Below are 20,939 nucleotides of genomic sequence, written 5' to 3'. Positions count from 1 at the left end.
CAAGAGAACCAGACGTTGGCCTCACAAGATTGGTCCTCTATAAATATATGCTGAGCAACAGTTGTTTTCTTTGCTTAACCTCCTGCTCTACCAATATCCATTACTGTGCATATAACCAGCTCCTAAAACCACTGAAAGAAACCTCAGTTGTGCTAAAATCACGTAATTTCTCAGTGTTCTGAGACATACTGAGAGATATGGTGAGCATTTCCACTCCAGAAAGTGCCCTACCAACCTGTACTCACAACTTCAGTGACAGCTGTTTAACACCTTCAGGTTCTCTTAGGAAACGTCTCAGAGAACCACATATGACTACCAGCTGGTTTACTTATGAATATAGCAGTATTTCATTAACATCAACTTATTCTAAGAATATTAAATGCTTACATTTTCTTTAGCTTTTCTAACTGGCTAATGGCTTTCTTAGAATACAATTTCATCCTAAAATACAGCTAATTGTAATACTTGGTGACAGCATGGGCTTTCCTCATCACAGACAATGGCCTTTCTTATCAATCATATTACTTGACCTCAGTGTCAATTTCTTTACATTTTTGTAAACTGGCTTCTTTACATTTTTTGTAAACTAACCTACAGACTATATGTTTTTAATCCAAACAGTTTTCTCTCAATTACAGGACAATGGTTTTGCTGATGACTAATATCCTTTGATCACTCTTTGTAATCCATATTTTGCAAAGATACTTATTTCAGAGAACACCAAGTAACTGCAAACCTTACGAAATGTTAACTTTAATGACTGCTGTATAAAGACACCTTGCACATACATGAACAACATCCAAACAAAGACACCTCCATATTGTAAGAACAGGAAGTCAGAAATACTTGAGAAAAGACATTTCTGAAAGACTGTAAAGGTTATGACAGTTGACTATGATATTACTGTCTCAGTACAGCTACATGCCTGCAAAATGCTCTAATCGACCAAGCAAAGAAGAGAATTTCAAGATTCTGACAATTTTAACACAAACTGAAAGCATCCAAGTATCCTTACTGAAGCTGACAAAACGTAGAGTTCAAAATCAGAGAATGTCGTGAAACTCTACCAAACATTTAAAAACAGCAGCAGTCAGAGAAGGGAGTACAATTACGAGGTACAGATAATGAAATGAAATATGATTAGAGGGCACAGAGTAACATTCACTTAGGCAAAATACCTAGGAAGTTCAACCTAAAATCAAAGATAGGCAAGAACTGTAGCTAGGAGTGCAACTGAAAGGCATGTCATTTCTTTGTTCTGGTATAATAACACAGCCCTGATCATCTTAATATATGCAAAACTAGTTGTTCCAGAGATTATAAATTAAAAAAAAAAAAAGGTCATAATCAAAACATAAGATACAACTGCCCTTCAGCTTACTGCATTTGCTATGTACTACTGAAATAAGCAAGGAGAAAATTGTCCTGAAATTCAGAGAAGCTTTTCAGTATTGAGTTAAAAATGTTATAAAGTTGGTATTTTTCAGTCTTCTTAACATCATTTTGCCTAATTCTGTCTTACTACATGAAAAATTAAAATGTGACTCGACAGATGTTTCTTCTGCTGCTGCATTGACAAATGCTGCTTTATCACATTTCTTTTTTTCCCAACACTCGTGCTTAGGCATAGCACCCCTGATAAACTGATGTTTCCTAGTGAATGACATTTCTAATCCTTTAAAAGCAAGCACTACACCACAAAAGCCCAAATACCCCGTAAAGCACGGTTACAACCATTTCCAGTATCAGTGTGTCCATGGTATTTTATAACACAGCCAGGTACAGGGTATAATGATCTCCAAGGATGTGGTTGAAGTCTTACTATCCAAAGACTGATGTATCAAAAGCTGGTCGAATGCAAATTACGTGATTTATGCACTTATTATGCTCATTGTTTTCCACATAATGTGATCACAAAACTAAAGAACTCTTTTGGTTTCCTTTCCCAATGTTCTCGTGTTCCAAGTTGGCAAATCAGCTCAAGTACAGGTCTTGTTTATGCCTTGTGACTATCAGTGGTTTAAACTGCTGTTTGTACATGTTCTAATTAGCCAGTTCTACTAAACTCTTGACAGTTGACATCACTGCTCAAAGAAGTTCAGGAAACCAACAAGTCTGGAAGAATTGCCAATCCATCGAGTTAGTAAAGAATGAGTATCTATGAATTAGTATTCAATACGGAACTATAAAAAGTCATTTTTCCAAACAAGCATTAACTTTCATTCTTTTTCAAATAAAAGCTGTCAAAAGTGCATCATGACTCTTCACAAAATATACAGGAAAAAAAAGCATCCCATATCACTAGAGGGTGTTACTGGAGAAAGCCCTGTTTCATGGGAAAAAACTACCAGGGTCCGAAAGGAATAAATAACAGGATATAAAATATTCTGGAAGCTTTAAAAGACCCCTAGGCCTAGACTTACTTTTAAAAAGCAAATTGCTGTCTAGTAATTAAAATAAGTAAATATAAAATGCTTTTACCTCTATCATCCATGTTGCTACATCAGTATGTGAACAGGCACCAAAAAAAACCCCCCAAATTCCAATTCTTACACTCAGAAGACAAAAGCCACTGCCATAATTATGGGCATTGCAAAATCAGGCAGTGATGGCTAACAATACGCTGGTTTAGTTTGTTCTTTGGATGTGAACCATAACTGTCATGTAAACACTTGGCATTTTAAAAGCATTTTTACATGCTGAAGTTGTAGTGCATTATATAGAATTCTGAACTGCTACGATTACAGTGGTGTCTTCCACAGTTATACAAGGCTTGCTGCAGAAATAGAGTAAGCATTAGAAAGCATGCAGCTAAAAAGTTATTTGTAATTTAAGAACTGTAAGCCACATTTAGTGAATTTCTAGCCCATGCTAGAAACACTTTATAATAATTGAGCTTGATTTTTAAACATGATCTTGTCCATTTTCACATTATAACATAAAATATATTCAATAAATACACAACTAGTATAAAACTAGCAGCTTCCACTTAACATGAAAAGAGGGTCAAGAGCAAACTCATGGAAAGATTTTAATGTAGACTGTTCAATGAACCAGATTTCAACAAAGCCTTTCCCAAATGCACTTTTTAGATGCAATTACTCGAATATACTGCTGGACAGAAACTTAATAAGATGAGCATAACATTCTTTTTTTTTTCCCTAGCAGCAGGTAGTCATTTAAGAAATTACAAGATTTGTATGTTACTAGGCCATTCAAAAAATTCTGCATCCTTTTACTGTAAGAACTCCACATCGTAACAGTAACACATGCAGACTGAGCATCTTAACATCCCTGTCATAAGCTATACCATATTTACACATTGCAGTGTTAGGCAGAAATTGAAGCCAGAGCCATTCAGGGGAAATATATAGCCATGATCTGTTTCTCAATTTAAATTATATTTGCAATTATAAATTAGATATTTCACTAAACGCTGGTGGCATTTTACATATTAAAAAGATCAATTAATGCACTACATTCTTAGCCAAGCCTAAAATAAATGACTCCCCACATTCAAACTATAATTTGCTTCAGACATGGGCTTTAATTTGCAAACTCTTCAGTACAGATGTAGGCAGAACCCACCTCATGATTTGTGTAGAGCTCCAGCCTGGGTAAACACACAGCTACACAGCACAGTATGCAAATAAAAGGTATGAACCTCATTGCGTTATCCTTCCTAAAGATTTTTTTTTAAGTCAGACTCATTATTGTCAAAGCAGTATTTAAATTATGCCAGGAAAAAAAAAAAAGCTTTCATCTTTCCAAATTAAGTGGCCCTTTTAATGCCAAGTCAACATTATAATGGTTTATCTATATTGGAAAATTAAATTCAGTTTGTTCTTTCAAACACAAACAATTTTAAAGGAAAATTTTCACCATGTATTCAAACATGTGATTTTATGTTTTCATATCTGTTACTTCTACATTAATTATTCAAAACAAGCCTCTCTCATGTCACTTACAGAAGTGCAGATGTAAATAACAAGAGCTGTGTGTGAATATACAGAATTCTTATAACAAAGCAATATGGCAATTTCTTTAACATCTTAAGCACATAAAATACCAGATCACCTACTTCCTTTTTTTCCCAATTCTAATATGAAAAACAAATCCGAATTTGGTAGTAAGTCTAAATTCATAAATGTTTTCTTCTCAGTATTTAACCTTTGGAGATATAGTTTCCAGTTCAATTAATACAATAAAAAAGCGGGGGAGAGAGAAGTAATGGAAGAACGTCAAACCAGGCTTGCTCTTGTAGCTATACCGTGATACCTACAAGAATGTTGCTATTGATCTTCTGTTAAATTACAAAAGAACAGAAATTATTCACCAAAATTAAAAAAAAAAAAATAAAGGGATGCTTTTTTAATTACTGGGTTTGTATTATAAGTCAATTTTGCTCATAACACTGTAACACTATTAGCAACCACTAGCAAAGTGCCAAAGACAAGCAATGAGTTTAAAACAACTAGAGCCAGCTACCGAAATTGTTGCAGGAGAGACAAAGGGGATCAAGGTCAACATTCTTCTAGCGCAACAGCTAATCCACTCATATGAACATGGAATTGGCACGGGTGGGCGTAATAAATTTGCAAGAAATATAAAATATACACGATCCCACCTGATTTTCCCCGTCTTTTCGAGAGAACCATTTTGCTCTCACTGGTCTCAAGCCATTACATATCTGAGCGAGGAAGGGGAAGGAGGAGTTCACAGAAGTTCAGGGTCAGACAATGTTCACGTATCCTGTCACCTTCTAACTCAAAGCTCAGAGCAGAAGAACTCTTATGGCACGCATTGAAACCTACATATTTTGGGTGTGCGTGTGGGGGGAGACCTGCAATAGGAGCGATGTGTCATACGTGCGGAGGCTGCGAGCAGAAGAGCTGTCAGGAGAACGCTGCCTCGCTTGAAGAGGAGGAGGCGGTGGGGAAAGGACGGTGACGAACGCAGGATCACCAAAAAATCCGGCAGTGCTCAGGGGCTGCCATCCCCGGCTCACCCTCCGGCCCGGCTTCGCTCGGCTCCCCTCGCAGAGGGCTCAGCCTCTCGGAGCTGCCCCCTGGCCCCGCGGAGCCGCTCCCAGCCGCCACCGGGCAGCGGAAATCCCCCGCAGCCCGGCCCGACCCTGCCCGGGGGCGCCGAGCGGCGCTCCCCGCGCCCGGGGCTCTCCGGGCAGCCCCCGGCCCTCTCGCGGGGCGCTCTCCCACGACCACCATCACTTCCCCCCTGCTCCGGGGCCGCGCTGTCACATCACCTCCCGCGACGTCCCACGCACCGCAGGCCGAGAGCCAACACCCCGCCGAGAGCCGGACCCGCACCCCTGGGCCAGGAGACAATGAGCAGCCACAACTCACCAGCAGCGCCGGAGCTTCGCGAGTCCGGGGGCGGTTCCTTTGCCCCTTCTCCTTCCCCTTCTCCTCCGCCTAGGAGCGGTATCCGGCCGCCGGGAGCCGAACCCCCCTCCCCTCGCCGCCCGAGAGCCTTCGCCGGACCGCCGGCCGCGCTCCCTCCCCGAGGAAAGTCACTTTATTCCCCGCTCCAACATGGCTGCTCCCCCCGCCGCCGCCGCCGCCGCAGCAGCAGCTTTCTCCTCGCCGCGGCTCCCCGCCGCCGCCACCGGAGAGCGGCCGCAGGCCGTGCTCGCGAGCCGCCCGGCCGGCCGCTGGCGGTGCCGAGAGCGTCAGCCGAGCCGGGCCGCGGGGGTGTGCGAGGAAGGGGCAAGCCGAGGCGAGCCGGGCTGGGCTGCGCGTCCCCGCTGCGGGCTGACGCCTCCGCCCGCTCGCACTGAGCCAGCCCCGCCGGCTCCGGGCGCAGGAGGGGCCGCGGGGACGCCCGTGCGCCGGCGACACCTGGCGGCCGAGGCGGCCCCGGCTGAGCCGGCGGCTGCGCGGGGAGCGGGGGGGTCAGGGCGGAGCGCGGGGAATGCCCCGAGCGGCGGCGCGGGGAGCGGGGGCTGCCGCAGCGCTTTTCTGGGCCGCCCTCCCCGCTGCCGGGGAGCCCGGCCGCGCCGAGCCGAGTGGGGCGCTGCTGCCGTTCGCCGATCCTCCAGCGGCCCTGCGCGGCCGCCTCCTCCTGCGGGAGGAAGTGGGTCTCATCGGCAGAGGCTCCCGGAAAGCCGCCCCGGGGCCCTGCTGGCCGTCCGAGGGGTCTCCCCGAGCCGTTTCGTGTAGGGCAGGGTAGAAAAGGGGCGTTTGCTCGCTTCATTTTTACCCGTTCCTTGGCAGTGTTTCCGCTTGGGTTTGCAGTGCGATTTAGCTCCTCTCTGAAGCATCCCCCTGCTCCCCCTTCCTACGGCTGGCACGTTAATAACCGAAGTTAAGGGGAACCGGGCGTCTCTTTAGATCAATTGCTAACTCACGTTTCCCGTATTTATTCTTGTAGTGTTTTCTTTCCTTTGTCTCCTGCATTCAGCAGTGCTTGTACCATCCCCCTTGTCCTTGTCATCGCTCTGACAGCGCCAACCGCGCTGCCCTCCTGCGCTTAGAATCTTGTTCCCCTCAAAGTGATCCAGGCTGTGTTTCCTCACTTCTCAGCCCTTTCCAGCCCTTTCCAGCCCTAAATTTCTTAGGCTCTATGTGTCACTGAACGAGACCTAGAAGGTGAAAGCTAGCTAGGTGAAAGCCAGCTGTTCTGTACTATGTTTTTTCACATATCCATCACACAAAGAACAAGATCTGTCAGGAAGGCCAAATCTGAGCTGCTTTTAGCGACATGGTTTTGAATGTAAAGTACCAGGGCATAGGTACACTTGGGCCAGAATTTGGAAAATGGTTTGCTTTTTTCCGTTTTTGACATCTGCTGATCCTTGCTGCCTACCTGCTCTCTTGCTTTTTTCAGTTCAAATTTGGTGTCACGGGGCCTTTTCCCATTTTCGTGCAGACCAGGGTTGTGGGCCTTCGCTTCCCCACACTCCTGTGGATGCTGAGTGAGGCCAAAACCGCTTTGTTCTGCAGGCAGATCTGTACTGTGCTGTGTCTAGGTGGAGACTGGAGTACATTTTCATTTGCAGAAGCAAGCCCCTGATCTTGAGGAACTCTGTGTGCAGCTTAGTCGAGCCAGGCCCTCTCCACAGTAGGGCTAAGGGGGAGCTGCCTTCACAGGAGCAGTGCCAGCTGAAAATTCCCCTGCTTCCAGCTCTGTTGACCCTTCCAACAGCACAAGCAAACCAGAACACAGACAAGTATGTTTCCCAGTAAACAGAAGTCAGTTTCTCTTGCCTAAAAAAGGGGTGCAAGCATGAAACCACTTCTTAAATGCACAGAAATTCACTTTGCTCATGCTGATGTAAATTTCTAGTGAAATCGGTTTACGATAAAAAGAAGTAAACATGACTCAGAAACAAACGTTCTGTTTATACAGACTAAACATGATTACCACGGTATTTTTGCATGTTTTCAAGATGCTGGATAGCTACCTTACATTTGCAAAACTTGTGGGATTTTTAATAACACAGAGAAAGCAGTCACTCGAGCTTTGAACTTTCTGGTAATGCAAAGATACCCCTTACAGATCTCCTTTAAAGCTCAGGACCTACCAGTTCCTGCTAGACCTACCAGTTCTCCTGATCTTTGAATGCTAACTAGATGATGTATATTTTGTTTTATCTTATTCAATTTGAAGGCTATTTTGGGTACATAGTAACATTAGAAATGATAGTGTGCAAGTTTATAATGTGCATGATATGTAAAACAAGCTTCTGAGACAGCACAGTAACGAGTGCAGCATGTCCATTCACTGCAGCACGTCCAAGTAAAGGCTGTTCCACCTATGAAGTACAGAGGGAACGTGGGTTGGAAGTTTATATATTTTATATATTAAAAATAGGAGTAAAATATGTTCATTTTACTTGATTCATAAGTCCGCTGTTGATACTTCTGTTATTACAGGAAAAGTAATTATGGCAAATAAAGGAAGAAACTTAAAAAATGAGCAGTTAGGATGAGTCACCCAAGAAATAAGGGGTCAACACTAAATGCAGTGTAATTAGAGTATTTTAGGGTTTTCCACTTGTAATGGGGAGAATTATGAATTTTTAACAGGGAAGAGTTTGTAATGGTAGAACACTTGATATCCATTTGGTCTTTGTATCTGCCACTACCTCATGACCTCAGATGAAGATTTTCACATCTGGGCAAAAGACAGTGTAGAAGGAAGACAGAGTGACAGACTTAGGTTTGAAATGTAGGCACTAGTTTTGATTGATTTATCCCATGGGTCTAGTTTTATAACTATAGCTATTGATTTGTTTTATTATTTAGTGGATTATGTAGCAATCAATCATATTTCCATCTAGCTAACCATGATGATTAATATTTTAAACTAGTTTTAAGATGGATTGGCTGGTGAGTGCAATAGGTCTTTTCTCTAATCCAGCTAGAATGGAATACACCCAGGTTACATGGAATGAATTATTGCCACTGGACAATCTGATGAAATCTACATCAGCCATTAGAATCTAAATCCAGCAGTAGGAATTCCGTGCTGTCAGGGGACTGAGATTTCCTGCTTTGAAAACGAACATTTTGGATTTACCTCTACATTTCTTCAACAAAAGTATGTAGTTATTCTGTGACAGTAAAAGTATGGGAGTTAAATCAGTGGAGTTCACATAGCGGTAGATGGAAACCCTATGGAAACATGCATTTTTAACACAATGTATGTGGAAAGCAGTTACCTCCCTGCCAAGAGGCAAGCTCAAGGTTCTGTGTCACTGCATCAGGAGTCAGCGACCTCGCAATCAGCCAGCAGTGTGGGAAAGCATTGTGCTAAACTGCAAGGGATGTGTTCGTTTGCAGGGGAAGGACTGAAAGCCTTGGCAGGTTATTAAAAGAGGAAAGGATTTCCAAATACAATATTCTGTTTTGAAATGCAATTGTTTTTTTCTATTGGATGCCAAAAATTTCTGAAGAATGCAATATCCTCTAACTAATTGTATCTGTGCTCTGAGAAAAGAAACAGGGCTATTGTTCTCCTCACAGCACGAGCTATTTATACGTTAGTCTGTGTAGCACTCCTTTCTGTAATGATTGTCTTCCACCTATGCAAAACTCCAATCCATTTAAAATAATCAAATTAAGATAGTTTCTTGCTTTCTTACATCAAGCTGATATTCAAAGAAAGTGTTTTCCAGGTTACTTGGATTTAGTACAAGGCCTCTAGGCTAAATACAGTACAATTCTATTACCTCACTGGACGACCAAACCCCTTCCTTTCTGATGAATGGGAGCAGGAAGTAGTAACATGAAGGAGGTACCCCTTGAAAGAAGCAAAAATAAGTGTACTTCTACCAAGTAGAGTTGTACCTATTTCTACCATGATTTCTGTAACTGATAGGTGGTCATTTTTATAGTTGCATTTTGCTTTAGCTGTCTATATTTCATATAAGCACATGGTGGAAAGTTACTATTTTTTCTTGTAAACTTTGTGTTTGGTAAGCAGGAAAGAGTTATCAAAGTGAAAGTAGTGGGGTGTTCATTAGCTACACTTGAGATTTTCATTTGCATAGCTATACAGGTGTTTGGAGACTGACTAACTGCTGCAGAAAATTCTAGAAGACTAAGCACATTACCTGTGCTTAGTTCCTATCTCTATATCATATTTTTTATAATGTAAATATTTGTAATATATTACATGACATATACATATGACATATTGTCACTGTTTTCTTCCTTTATATTGCTAAACCTTTTAGTTCCTGTATGTAACATCACAATATCCTGTCACAATGCTACTTAAATATTATTTCTCATTTCCTCACACCTTGCATCTCTAAATTTTGAAGAATATTTATCAGTCATGTAGATAATTATTTCAGTACCTTTACAATATCAGAATTTATGCTTTTATTTATATCTGGCCTTTGTGGTATTTGTATATACAAAGTATCTACCAGTTGTGTATATTTTTTTGATCTGGAGCACTATTTAAGTGGAAAATCTAGTTTCATTGCTTGTTTTTTCTTAACTGTTTTCTTCTTCCAGATGGAGATTCCTCCAGCTAATGTAAATGAAGTCTTTCCATTGACTTCCGCAAGAGTCAGCTTAGTTCTTGTAGAAGGAAGTTAATAGCATGGAGACAGACTCTTTTTGTGCAGTTCTGCCTGGGTTTGCAAACAAACACTAGACACTCCTTTATTTCTCTACTACTGCTCTGAAAGACAGGACATCCTGCTTTTCAAAACAAAAGATATTAAGCCTACTTCAACTAGGTCAATTGCCATACTCAGAAAATGGTGAGGTATTTTCTGTAATTGTCTAAAAATTAGGTTTGTGCCTTGGACAATACATGACTATAAAAATCTAGCCTAGTGAAAGAAATATTTTTTTATTCTTTTTTTTTACATTTGGTTTACATTTTGTGTTCGAGACTAAAGGTGGTGAAAAGAATTTGAGCAAAACAATGAATTTCTGCAGGTAATGAAAACTGGTCACTTGTATGTGCACACCTCTGCTGCTTGTTCCTTTCAGGTACCATTCAGGGGTACAATTCTCCCTTTATGAAACAGAAATCTAAAATGGCAGGGGAAGAGGCTCCTATTTTTCTCTGTTTCTTTCATGCAGGTTCAGTGTCTCATACAGAATAGCTTCTTCATGGCAAGTAAATTGCTTCATAGAAATTAACAGTCATTATTCACTGAATTGATTAGAAATGCCATCAGTGACTCTCAGAACCATTGTATCATTGCCAATTCAAACTACTTAGTGGATTTGAAATTAAAGCACAAAATACACAGAGACTCCTGCAGTTACAAGACTATAGGTGTCAAACATCCTGGTCTTTCCTTATTGTAATGGTTGCTTTCTCCAGAGTGTTTCAGGACTTAAATGAAATTGCTTTCAGTCATGACAGCTGGTTACTTTCCTGTAATACTGTTACATAAAACTTAAGTTTGTTCTAGCAAAGATGGTAGCTGTTTCAGTGAAGATGAAACCAGATCATTCTCGAATTTATCTTTTTAATTCTGGACAGGAAAGTGTAGAGACACATGGGAATAAAAGAAATGGGACCAGAACTAAAATCAGACATAGAGAATATGAGGAGTATCAGAAAAGGCACATGAAAATGGAACCAGAGTGCATAACGAATGCTGGAAATAAAATGAGACACAGGAAATCTGGGGGTAGAATGAAATGAGCTGAGGGAAACATAGGCTATCTCAGCGAGAACTGAGTATTGCACACATTGTTTTCTGTATGCCACAGGTCAAGGGTATATGATATATTGTTCATGTGCAGAGTATATATTTCTTATATATTCTAGAAATCCCTGTGCATGCTCAGATCGACTACATTTTGGAGTTTGTTGTGCACTGGCGGCTGGTTGGCTGACTGCTTTGAAATTTATAATGGCAGCTTTTGAGATGTCAGTAGGAGATAGCCTTTGCAGAACAAGCACTACAGATAGAGAAAGGGGATAGGAGGAGAGCTGCGATGGATGAAAGAGAATGCAAGAGAGAAGATACGGAAAACAAATTCAGGAAATTAGGAAGGAAGTAGATGTAGGGCTTTATCTGTGAGTCTAGGCCAAAGGCATTGACAATTTTGTAATCTTAACAACACTAACTATGCAGGAGAGATAGGTACAATTAAGATGTTATTTTTTATCTGCCCCAGCTAGTTGCCCTACCCTTCTGCAGAAAGTTGTTACACCCTGAGGGAGAGGAGACAGAGCCATACCTATTTCCTGTAGAGTGTGGCAAGTAGCTTTAACCACCAGTGAGGACATAGAGACAGGTGAGTCAGATGCCTGTAGTTTGTTCTGACACACCTCCTAGGGAGGGTACCCTCTGGCACATGGGAGGGACAAAGTGCTGAGGTCTGTAATAATTGTTGAAATTGCAATAGCTAGATCAGTCAGGCTTTTCTTAACTAATTTTTGCTGAACTATGAATCCTGATTTAGGCAGCCATGTGTATATTTATATGTTGATGCTAGATTTGGAAGACTCCATCCAAGTAAGAGAGAAAAAACGGTGGCATAAAACCAGAAGAATATATTTGGCAGCTCCTATCTGTTCATTGAAAGAAATGCTTCCTCTTAGGTACCAGTGAGAAATTTTACACAGCTATGTGTGCATTTAAGGTTGAATAAGACAATTGATTAAACTGATATGTAACCTGTAGAATAAAACAAGTGCATTTTCAAATGAGGTTAACAATTTCTGTAGATATAAGGATGAAAAAAGAGAAGAGGTCACTCATAAATTCCAATTTATTTAAGTGTGGAATTTCTCACCCATTTCTTTTTGTGTACTGCTTGCTTTGCCAAATTGCTGATTGATCAACTAAACTAATCTCTAAGTCAAGCACAGCATTTTTAAGTTCTATTTCAGCACAGTATAAAATAATTAGAGCTATAAACAAACAAAAAAAAGGCAGCAGGAATGTGCCACGGTCACCCACATGCCTATTAGTTGTCATCGGTAGAGTTTAGCTGTTACCCAGAAGCATTTTAAAATTAAATGGTGAGCTTTATATAACATATTTATTTGTTCTTTCCTTCTTTAACTTTACCATTCTTCATTTCAAAGCTCTTTTCTTCACTTCACAACATGGCATATTCCTGGCCATGCAGATACTTATACTCCACAGCAAATTGCTGCACAATTATACTTACCTTTTAAAAACAAACAAAAATTCAGTTGGAGATTTTGTAGCTCAAACATGCATGGCTTTAGAATTAGTTAAGTATTTTGCAGGACAGATAGAAATTTATATCAATACAGATTTTAGGATAAATGTCTACTAGAAATTAAAAAAAAAGAAAAGGAGGTAACTGTGTGCTTGAAATTCTGTATTGGTGTGATTTAATCTCATTAGCTTCATTCAATATTTTGTTTTGAAAAAGTAATTTACCTTTTTTATAATTCATCAAAACAGTTTATTTTGCCCACCAATAAGCTCTCCATAGAAACAGTTGTATCTTAGTAACATACCAAGAATAGAGTTCAGGGAATACACTGCATCTGCATATACTGCCCTTAAAGAACCATTTCTAGTTGTTATAAGGGAAGGTGAGAGTTTTCTTTCTGCAATTGTAGCAAGCACAGCACTGCAATACAGCATCTCAGTGCTTCCTAGGTTGATCTCCTTAAACATGAGATACAGGTAATTTCTGCCTCTTACTCCTTGTCCTTCATAGGAGCATGCCAGCAAAGATGTCAGATGGCTGTCCCTTACAGCTGGGAGTTTATTTTTTGGTTTTGTTTTAAGTGGATGCTAGTTGATGAAGTGCATGAACACTTCTTGCTTTTGGCCCTTGTTAGCTAAATTCAAAACTGTTTTTCAATTTAAACTGTTTACGACTGCCCCCGTTTGATTTTTTGGTTTTTTTTTCTGTCCCAGGTCCTTCTACATAGAAAAATTTTGAAAATTGTTTCGCCGGTTTCACCTTGTGTGGAATCTGTAGCTGCTCTGTAGGGCACTACTTTTCTACTCTCCAGGTGACTCTAGCTTTACCAGCTCTCCTCTCATTGTACCTCTCTCCTTTCTGCTCTTCCATGCTTGCTGTAGGGCCCTGTTTGTCCTCTGGCACCTTTGTTCTCTCTGTCCCTCACAAAGCTGAAGTGATCCAAGGGAACGGTTACGATGACATTTGAGCTTCTCTGCAGCAGTGTGTTGATATTTACACTGAGCTGATTATTAGCAAGTGGAGCACATGACTACATTGTAAAATCTGCTGAGTTTAACCAGTGCTTCAGGGGAAAAGAAGCAGGAAGTAGAGTGATGCAGGGGCTGTGTGTCAGTCCTTTCATGGTTGGTGGGGACTGTGCCATTAATTTGTCTGGGTGGTAAGGGATGAAGTGTGCTTTTCAGCTGATTCTTACACTGCTTTATAGTTGTTATTTGCTGCATATTCCCTGCCTTGACTGTTACTCTTCTCTGCTTCAAAATAAACCAGGCCATTTAACACTAGGGTAGAGTGGAGGGTGTCCTAACCCCAGCCCTGCACAAGAAGCCTTTTAAGATGTCAAGCAACAGAACATCCCATCCCAGGTTTTGATTAAGGAAAAGAGTCGTTATCAGCTTTGGTCTTAGGCACAGACTAACTGAGGGAATGAAGGCAGAGGCAAGATACCTCTTGTCTCAGCACACAGTTATTAAAAGAACATGTCTGGAGGCAAAAAAGAGGCCCAAGAACCCAGAGAAACCAGACAGATTTAACAAGAATTTCTCTTACCCTCTGTTTGGGGAGGCAGAGGGAAAGCATCTTGCTGAAACATGGTTTTAGAAATTTTTTATTTGTGTGGTTAATCTAAATTTGCAACAGTAGCAAACAAGCTATTTCAGAGTACAAAATGGGGACACTGGGAGGGGTCTTTTTTTTTTCTGGTTTCAGGGAAATGTTAGGCTACTGTGAACTGCCAGTTATGTTTTAGTGAGGCTGAAGTGTAAAAGCAGCAGAGCTTTGGAAGTCATGGGGGCTTTGACACCTCTCTCTACCAACCTGTGTTTGCCTACCTAACCCTCGAGATACTATTTTCTCACTTCTCTTTGGCTATGGTATCTCCATGTTCACGTCTCAGGCAGCTGTTGGTCCTCGTTCTACAGCTTGCATCATTTCTGCAGCCACAGGTCACTCCCTGTACCTTCCACGTGGGTGGAAATGGGGCAGGCCAGGGACCTTTTCCATGTGGGGAAAAGAATAACACAGAGTGCTGATAGAAGAGCAAGAAGGCCTGCAGTGGTATTGAAAGGTGGTCTCTGTGGAGGGAAGAGATTCAGCCTAAAGCAGCTGAACTTCTCTCCTGGGCCCCAGCAGAACCTGCAGATTGCTCTCTCATCAGCTGTGCAAGAAGGCTGTGTCCACATTAGCAATTCATTACAATACAACAGTGTGGTTTGGAGGAAAATCTTGTCATTGTCTCCACTTACCATGCGGTGTTTCAGTTCTCAAAGTGGTTTTGGTGCATACAAACCACATTCCTTCAGGAGGAAATGAAAACAGAAGCTTTGCTTCCAATCTGCACTACATGCACTCTAGTGCTAATGGGGACAAGAGATTCCAAAATAGCGTGTGAGCTGCATCATCACAAGGTTCTCTAGCACATACCTAACACTTCTTCTCAGAAAGCTTTGAAACACATGTATAGTGGAGGTGTTTGGCTTCAGTGACTAGGCTAAATATAATCTAGAATAAACCCCCAAAACATATATCATGGAAAAATGAGGTGCATTAGTATCAACTATTTCATTCTACCAAGCCAGTCCTTATATGCTGAATTACTTTCTTCTGAAAATGCTGCTTACTTTTTCCTGTACCTTGAGCTGGCTTTAGGAAATGCCAAATTTAACCTAAAAATGTACCTAGAATCTTTCTTCTATCTAGTAAGGGGGATGCCCACACAACTTAATTATATATGTTAGCCCTTTAATCACTAAAGACAGCTCTCTAATCACTATTAAAGAGCTAATGTTGCTCATCTTACCTTGAATGAAAGACATAAAGCAAAACCTGCCAGCAATCACACTAGTAGATATGCTGGTACTGTAGCCAAGGATACAGGGAGAGCTGTGGAATTGTACCCCAGGGTGGGTGAAGGCACATAGGCTGAAAACTGCACTCAGTAAGATGCCTACTCACCAAAACAGAAAAAGGCAGACATAGCTGGGTGAATAACAGTGACAATGTCATTCTCTCCTGAGTGGAAACTACTATGTGCCTGCTATAAGGGTAGAAGAAAGCAGTGTTTAGCCAGAATGATGAAAGATGTAACAATCTACATTTACCAATATAATTACAAAATTATAATTACAAAATTATATAAATTCTTAACTGTTGTATTGTCTTCCCCCCCCCTTTTCCTATGATATCCATTTATTTATGAGCTTCTTTATTTGCATCGCTCAGTGGCAGCACTGATGTAAACGTCTGCAAGTACCCGGTGCTCTGTGCTGCTATTGTCACTTACAGTCAAGATTTAGTTACAACTGCTCCCAGGAGCCATAATGTGCCCTCATGCCTCACATATCCTACTGTGAATTGAAAACATGTTCTAACAAAATGTTATGAAATTACATGCAAGATTCTGGAGATATTTTTTCATATGGAAAATTTTAGTGTTCTTTAAGAATCTGTAATTTGTACAGTTTAATATTTTTTTCCTTGCCATGTCAGATAAACCTAGACATTCTGCTCTCTGATGATAGTACATTTGGAGATATGAGAGAAACAGGGAGCTGCTGGAACATATTGCAGAAGCCTAAAGCACTTAGCAACAGAGAAAGTGTGGGCTGCAGCGACAGAAGCTGGAATGTGGAAACAAGTGACATCGAGGCGGCTGTTTGGGAAAGAAGAGCTTTTACTTTGTTTATAATTTCAGTAATTCTAAAGAACTTGGCAGTGTGGGAGGTCACTGCAGTCTGACTCTGCACATATCCTTTTCTGTGTGCCTGTTTTTCAAATGCCTATGATAATTATTACCAAGAGTGCTGGATGTTCTAATTTCCTTTTGTATTTCCTGTTTCTCAAAAACTAGAGAAGTAAAATTAAGGTATTTGTTTTGCATCAGTTTATTCTGTTAAGACATACTCGTGGCAGGCACTGTGAATAGTTTTTAAAATGATAGTGATAATGTCTTCTGGAGTGATACAATCATTTACCATGATGCTTTTTAGTGCTTTGCATTGGAATATCCTGATAGTGTGCACTAATGATAGTGTGGATGTCAAATAGCTGCTAAAGAAAAGATGCCTGAGGTGCTGAACAGGGTAAATTGAGCTGAGATAAAATAAAAATGTTTCTGACATCACAGTGACTTTTACAAGGGCATTCAGAAATCAGTGCATTTCTAAGTTCTGCAGGTCTTACTGAGGTAGAAATTATCTGGAGAACTTTACTCACCACTTACTGGGGATTGTTTTACCTAATGCATATGCGCCTGTAAATGCCAAAATCTCCTTTCCTCTGAAAAGTTATTGTGCACATTAAATGCAGGGGCTGCACAGCTCTAGGTTTGAAAAAAATGTCCTTAGGCAACAGAGGACATTTAAGGAACTTGGAAACCTTACCATGATTGTTACATTTTGTATTAATGAAGGTTGAACTAGCCATTATCTTGTATTTTCTTTTTCCTCTCTATAAATACCTCTTGTGGTTTGCATAATTCGGTAATCTAACTGTGTCTACTTTTGAGGTATTACCACTTGTAAATAACAGTTAAAGTAAATGATAGAGATGTACCAAATTATTATAATAGAGGTGCTACAGGACTTTGTAGAACAGAAAAAAAAAACAAGGACTAAATTTATATAACAATGATGCCTGAGGAACTATTAGTATCGAAGTGTAACAAATTTATCTACTCACTGAATACTACAGTGTTGAATAGCTTCAGGCTACTGTTGGTATTCTTTAACTCCACAGGTGACCTGTCATTGGGTAACTGGCCTTTTAAAGGGAATTAGATTCAGCCTAACTACTGATATCAACTGTTTACTTCCAAAATGTTATAGCAATTTAAGATACGAACATGCAGGAATCACCTCACATTAGATGGCAAATTAAAAAAAAAAAATAGAAAAGTAAGATAAAAGAATTAAAAAAAAAATTAACACAAAATGCAGTCACCAGGCCAAAGCTGGGTGACAAATGTGTTACTGAGAAAGTTAATAAAGTACAGAGACATCCCTGGGCTGTAAGAGAAGTGTAGTGTAGGTGTTATCAAATCATCCAGACTCCAACAGGGTGAACCTGAAAAGTCATCCTATGACACAAACAGCAACATCTTCAAGCCTTCCAAAACACACTGGGACCTCTTACAGCTCACTTATGGAGAGAAGATCACTTTCGTTTGAACCTCCCAGGTCCCTTTGCTTAGGAACAACCCTGAAAATATGTTCCAGCATTTGTAGCCTCAGGGCAAAACACTTTTCCTTGAGGAAGGTTCCCACAGCTCCCTGTCTGCAAACTTCTCAGGGTTTAAGCGCCAGACTGTCTCTCCTTTTTAATGTCTCGCTTCCACATTAACAGCTACAGAGTCCCAGGGAGGAAGTATCACCTGTCGAAGGAGTTTCAAGACCTGAAATTCCAGCACCATTGCTAAAATATATGTCTTGACCTACTCCCACCTAATGTTTTTCCTTTCTTCTTGCTTTCTTCTTCTACTGCTCTCCACTGCTGCCTTTCTCTTATTATAAGCAGGACCATTATCTCTTTATCTCAGATCTCTGTTGTACCCAGCGTACATAATTGCCACCATCAACCCTTAATTCTCTGACTCAGAAAATGTAAGTCAGAGGCTTGAGGGAGCGCCACCTGCACTGCAGAGATCTGCCAGGGCCCTTCACCTTCCCATTCAGCACTCCCACTCTCTGCCTTCTATTTCAGTTACTGCTCCAAAGAACAGCTCAGATAATGGAAACTGTAGGAGCAGTAAGGTTAGCCACCACACTTGCCTCTGCTTAGAAGTCTTAATTTTTATTTTTAAACTGTGCAAAATCTTTTCCAAAATAAGGAAAAAAATCCCCAAACCAATCAACCAGCCCCTTCCCAGCTCCCCCTCCCCACCAAAACACAAAAAACTACCTTGAGAATGAAGACTTTTTTCTCTAGAAAATGAGCCTGGAACTTCCCTTTTAATGTCTGAAAGCAGTCAGCATCACTATCAGGCATGGAGCTGGAGCTACATACTAGTCAGTGTTGCTGTTATCAAAGGTAAGTTTATTCAACTTTAGGTCTGAGAAACAGAGGCTAGGGACTAAAGTTGCCACAGCTAACTTTATCCTTTTCTTGGCCCAAAACCCCTGACCACAACAAACACAAAAAGTGAAAGTATCTCTTTTAGGAAGGATTCTGAAGACGGTATAATTTTTTATTTTTCATGTTTTTTCATCTTCTCTCCAGACTGTCACTTTCCTGAGCAACCTCTGGTGATGTACTTGAGAGACCTACTTCCACCAGCCTTAAAGGCATGATTTTTTTTCCTCCTAAGGGAAGACTGGCCTTGGGAGGACTCTACTCTTAAACATCACAGGCACTTAGGATGCTGCAGACCTTTTCCCTTTCCTCTCGTGTCCCTTCACTCCTTTCTTTTGTCTTTGCCTTGTGGTCCAGTGCTTTCTGTGAATATCTGTATTCTGTCTGGGCTCCCTCCTCCTCTGCCTTGAAAAGAGAATACCAGCCACATGCTCTTTTCCATCCTGTACAACTAAAACAGAAGTTGTACAATCATCTACTATGCTTCCTTCTCCCTGTATGCCAAATGCCACATCTTACAGCCCTTGAATTTTCCAAGGCAAATCACAGTTTCTGCATCCCATTAACAATAGTCTCTCCTCTCCTGTCATCTTCATGCCTGTACATTCCCAGATCCTTCACTCTGTGCACCTGTGGTGCTGTGAATACTGGCTATTAAATGTGCACCCACACTATGCAAAGCAGCACCTGATCAGAAATGCACAGCGTGGTCCCAAATACTCTGAGTCTGGAGACAGACTGTTCTGGTACATCCTTCTGCTGTAGTTACATTGTTTTGGTATTTCCACACTGATCAGTGCTGTGCCAAGTGGCTAAGCCTGATTAGAGCTGGCTCAGATGCTGCATCTGGTGTCAGGTCAGAACAGGCAACAGAGTCATCTGACCTCTCACTGAAATGGGAATTTGGCGTTATGGCTCTGATCAACTCATTTCCTTTTCTTCTTATGCTTTCTGAAAACACACCAATTTTCACTGTCCCTGAATGATCAGACTCCTACAAACTACAGATCATATAAATGCTGAAAAGCGCTAGGTGGGTATTGCTGGGACAGCTGAACAAACAGGAGGAACACTATTACAGTAGGATAAACATTACTCTCAGACGTGCATCTTAGCATGCATTTTAAGGAAATTATTATGGGTTTTCTGGAGGGACCATGCATATCTACTGCATGCTAAGGGCAGGCTCTCTATTCTCTCAGCCTCTGAAAATGATTGTAATGAAACAATGTGAGCAGAGTCATCACACTGAGTCCTACAGTCAGTGACTGATCTGCTGCCTACCAGCCAAGCTGCACAGACACAGCATTTCCATGTACATAGCCTATGGAGGGTAGCCTAGAAAACATGGAGGCTCCTAGGAAAGTACATGATCCATTAACTTTATCATTTTAAGGAAATAAACCAAAGATATAAAGAAAATGATGTTGTTATTCTAGAGCTGGAGAACACTTTTTGTAACAGAGCTTAATGAAGTCATCCTTTTTTCTTAACTGAAATAATGAGATTAACAAAATAGGGCATAGGCCCTATTTGTAAACTTTAACCTGGAAACTGATATAATACCATACACAATGCACTGGCATGTTTTGTTAGGTATTTGTATCACTGCAGCTTTGTCCTCTATGTTAATGGTACTGAGGAGACACTAAAAATCTTCACCTCTTGAAGACAAACAGAAGATGTACTTCTGCAACAAGTAAAAAATGTTTAACTTGTGGCTTAAAGTTTGTAAGCATTTCCCTCTCCTCTGTTTGCAAAATGGAGATAGCAGTGGTGTCTTAGGCTGTCTTCAAGTATAGATATTTTAAAAAACACCTCTCCAGAAATTGCATAATTGGTTTTCATTCTGCTGAAAAAAAGAAAATTTTTTCCCAATTAGCAAAGTAGTCAATGGCTAAAAGAAAAACATTGTAATCAGAGCAGATCTGTACTGTGAAACAACTAGTCACGGGGACCAGATAGTCACATAATGCACATTTTGGGGGTTTTACTAGTCTGTTCCTGGAGACTGAATGTCTGGTATCAGATGGAGGATGTCAGATGTGCTCGTGGAGTGCACACTTCAGCTTAGATTCATTCAGAGAGAGTCCAGCCCATGCGCTCAAGATCATTCTGTAACATATAGCAAGTGCAGAACTGGGGATACCACAAAAGTCTGCTCTTGATCACAACCAAACTACCAATGTAAATGCACCTCCAAATTATCATGGAATATTTCTGTTCATGTTTTAA

At 40.9% G+C, this 20,939-nt stretch overlaps 1 protein-coding gene across 5 annotated transcripts in view; it reads right to left on the bottom strand.

Annotated features, from left to right (window-relative positions):
- Nucleotides 1–6,409, bottom strand: part of CDK17 (cyclin dependent kinase 17) — a 90,052-nt gene extending 83,643 nt beyond the window's left edge. For 2 of the 5 annotated variants that reach the window (XM_058805906.1, XM_058805908.1), the window contains exon 1: nt 5,364–5,587. The gene's annotated coding sequence lies outside the window, so the exon portion shown is untranslated. Of the gene's footprint in view, nt 1–4,627; nt 4,797–5,363; nt 5,588–6,367 lie in introns of those variants that run through there. The other 3 variants (XM_058805910.1, XM_058805907.1, XM_058805909.1) reach the window with 3 other exon arrangements.
- Nucleotides 6,410–20,939: the final 14,530 nt, after the last annotated feature.

Source organism: Ammospiza caudacuta, chromosome 5 (genome assembly GCF_027887145.1).
Source record: "Ammospiza caudacuta isolate bAmmCau1 chromosome 5, bAmmCau1.pri, whole genome shotgun sequence".
Classification (NCBI taxonomy): domain Eukaryota; kingdom Metazoa; phylum Chordata; class Aves; order Passeriformes; family Passerellidae; genus Ammospiza; species Ammospiza caudacuta.
Note: the sequence above shows the minus strand (reverse complement) of the source record. Positions and strands in the feature narration are given on the sequence as shown.